The sequence below is a fragment of the Galleria mellonella genome, unplaced genomic scaffold, assembly GCF_026898425.1.
Source record: "Galleria mellonella isolate WM207_F2 unplaced genomic scaffold, CSIRO_AGI_GalMel_v1 utg59, whole genome shotgun sequence".
Lineage (NCBI taxonomy): Eukaryota > Metazoa > Arthropoda > Insecta > Lepidoptera > Pyralidae > Galleria > Galleria mellonella.
Window position 1 is genome coordinate 1,032,780 of NW_026442125.1, and position 4,069 is coordinate 1,036,848.

Sequence of the window (4,069 nt, forward strand, 5' to 3'; positions counted from 1 at the left end):
AAACAATAGCAAAACGATTTCATTGTGATTCTTTATGTACACATCCCTTGTAGATTTTAAGTCTAGCTAAAAACAAAACCATGAGATACGTCGCTCCTTAACCATTGTTTTCCACCTCTCCCCTGTTTCCACTTTACTCATTAACTTCCCTGTTAGAAAGAATTAACAAGTGGATATAATTTATTAAGGAATTCCTTCAAGTTTTCATTACCAGTGAAGCACGTAATTTAAATTAATTAATGCGAAAAACGAAGTGGAAAACAACGGAAAAATATAGATTTAAAGAGGCATCAAGCGGGGTAGTCGCTTGAAGTGCTCGGTCGTTCAAAGGGCGTTTTAATTTAAGCACTTACTATGGAATTTTATGATCAAATTTACATTTAAACCACTCATCAACATGCTCTACTTATCTAGTATCTACTTCCTTTGATACGTAATATTATCATGTATATATACGTATATAGACGTAGATATGGTAAGGGGCGTATATAATATATAATAATTTGCACAAACACTTTCTTTGATTACAGTATAGCAGTTGTTTATGAAACCTTCCAATTTTGAATTTCGAATAGAAATCGCATTCGAAATTCAAACTGATCAACTCTCTTCATTACTCTTCACTCTCATATATTTTTCATTCTTATACCTTCCTTCCAATCCATACACACAACCTTAACTCAACAGTATTTTTAATTAGTTACATGCAATTTGAAATAGGCGACATCAAATGATAGTTCTTTATAGCGGGAGGTCTTAGGATCGATTATGTTTCTTTCTGGCATCTCCTATCGATCAGTTGTTCTTGCGATGTCATTATATCTGTTAAAAAATATCATTTATAATTCACCATACTCAAGTTATTTAATCACTATCAATAATCAAAATTGTCAGTATTCAATAACAGCCGGTCACTAACGTAGCTTGAAACAACAGAACAGCTAATAAAAACAGAAACAACTGTTCTTGTTTTTCTCTTTTGTATAATATCGTTATAAGCTAAAACGAGACACACCTAGTATTTATTTGAAATAAACCAAAATTATCGTAAGACGTTTCATAAGAAGAAATCCTCTTTGAAAAGCGAATTCTTAATTAGATCGTGTTATCTGTTATTTGATGGATTAATCTATCTCGTTCACACCCATGTTATTTAATAACGGCTATTGGTAACTGTTATTATTGCATAACGGTTACAGTTATAACGGATTTTTTTGTTTGTCCTGTTATAACTCACGTCTAAACTGATTCTATTTTAAGCGATTACAAAGAATAAAACTGCTTCGTAAGATTTTTACAGATGGAAGTGTTTTGCGTATATCATCAAGAGCTTGACAGGAGACTAATTCCTTGTACATCATTCACACGTCACGCTCACATACACACAATACATTGCTTCTGCAAGTCCCGTACGAGTTTCCTGCTGCCTGTATAATATTACAATTTATATATTCAGGGTACGCCTTGTGATCATACAATACAGATTGTGAACGACGTTATACACGTATGGAAATAACTTAATACTTGTTACGCGATAGTTCTACAGAGATTTGTCACTAGTTATAATAATAATTTTTATTTCAGACTTTTTTTTTTGTTTGATCCATTAAATATTTATTAGTAACAATATTCTTAAAACTAATATTAGTAAATTTACATACACAATACATACACATAATATATTAAACAGTATATACAGATAATCACCGCTGTACAATTCGATTGGAAATTGTGCAGCAGTGATTGACGTACACAGAGTCCAGCCTGCTTGCTATCATACTCAGGATGCTGTTGGCGCTGGCACGTACTCTTAGGACGTACCAACGCCAACACTAACTTAGAGCTATAATTAAGATATTTTACAGTTCGCGAAATGTGGATAATTAACATAATATCATCTTCATGCCAGCCTATAACTGTCTACTGCTGAATAAGCCTTCCCCATAAGAGGAGTTTTGCCAGTAGTTGCTACGCTTGGCAGACGTATTGGCAACCGCAGTTAGTCTTTAGAGGTGTTTTAAAAGGGACGCTGCTGCCCATCCCTTGCCCTCCCTTATTCGACTGTTACGACATCCACGGTAAAGGAAACCATTGTACTATATCCAAGGGGTATTCATCACAATGGGTTAACTGACCTGCCTTTTTATTCTCACCTGTCATGGTTCACTGGTGCCTTGCAAGGTACACCGTTAGCGCGGGCGGGGATACCATTTCATTTTCATCTATTAAAAAAAATCAATCGCAGCTTCTCAAGTTAACAATATCCGCTATAAATTCATGCTCATCTTAGGTATTAATTCTATTAAATGTGCTTGTAAACTTTTCCATTCTTCGTTAGTCGGTCGCTTTCGAAACTTATAATGATGAGTAACCCAGAAAGAACTTCAAAGAAGTAAGCCGATATTGAAAGCAACTTAAATAAACACGGTAGATTGTAAGTTAATACTAATATTTTATACATATTTCCCCATAGTAATATCCTATGGATCGTGATGTTGGTTCTATGCAATTAGACGCAGCTGCTCTTTATAGCTTGGCCAATATACATACAAATGTAGGACAGAGATACTTTCAAATGAACGAAAGGTCTCACTGAGCGACTAAAAATTGTGCTCCGTTTGATGGACGAAATTTAGATGGCCTAAGATCATTATAATGACGCAGACTATAGTTTGGACTGTCTAAAAATAAAAAATAAAACTACTTTAATTTCTAATATACGTAATATTAACAATAACAAGTATTTAACTAATGAATTTTATTCATTTTGATTATATGTTTATCTTTATTTGGTCTCTCAGCAACACTGATAAGATTTAATATTAAGTTTACTATCTGTTCGCGCGTTTCTTTAATTTTATATATTTTTCGAAATAATATTATTATAAATTTATTCTTATTAATAATGATTTATATCTAGCATATATCAACAATAATAATAATAATCGGTACCTAGTGCTAAATTCATTTCCCTTGATCCTATTCTATCCAATTACCGTCATCGTCTTTACCTCCGAGTTACAACAACCAATGAGGACGCTGGAAGATTATAAGAAACTTCAGAGCTGTCTTCAATCTTAACTAGGTATAAAAAATATTAATAACATTGTTGTGCTGTAAATGTGGTTACCGCTTTCATAATTTGAAGTGCTGTGTTTGTAGACAATATTGTGTGTGTACATTGGTGATAAAGTGACGGAAGGAATCAAGGCGCCTGCACAGGACATCACATAATAGCCCACGACAAGACGGCGAGTCCTTATATCCTATCGTTATACCAGCCACACCTAGATTTGTCTCCTATAAAACCCACCACTATCTATTTATACATAGTGTACAATTATTTTAAACGAAATACACCATGCTAATTAACAAATAAAAAATAATATACTTACTCTTGAGGTATTTAACATAGATATAGTTTTTAAATTCAATATATGATTGCTTCACATAATGTTTTTTTCTATTCAATTAACTGCAATGCTTTCCTATAGTAATCCCCTTCATTATCAAAGTGAATATCCAATTGTTGCTTGCAATTCTTTTTTATACAACTTAGAATGGCAAACAAGCTGACGGCCCACCTGATGGAAAGTGGTAACCGTCGCCTATAGGCAGGAGCAGTACCATGGACATAACAGAGTATACTGTTTCGCCCATGATACCCCCCACGCGATGCCATTCCTGAGGACTCGGGTGTTATTCCTCTGTACCCTGTAAATTCATGCCATAGCCCACCCTTCAAACCGAAACACAGCCATGCAAACACAACTGCTTCTCGGTAGAAACATGAATGGGACAGAGGTACCCAAGCAATCGACTTTTGTACAAAGTCTTCCTCTGGTGGTTTCCGCCACCTACGGTTTGGAGGAAAGCGTTGAGAAAAAAAAAAGGGAAAGAACGTTGGAAATGTGTAAAGGAAATTAGTAAATTAATAAAATTATTCGAATAATCCGTATAAATTGCTCAGTCGAATGATTAGTAGTCACTACGTCTACTTCTACTAGTGTTGAACACGAACTGTCAAAAACAAATCTAACAATTTGTTTTTGTGTGAACTCATCTCATC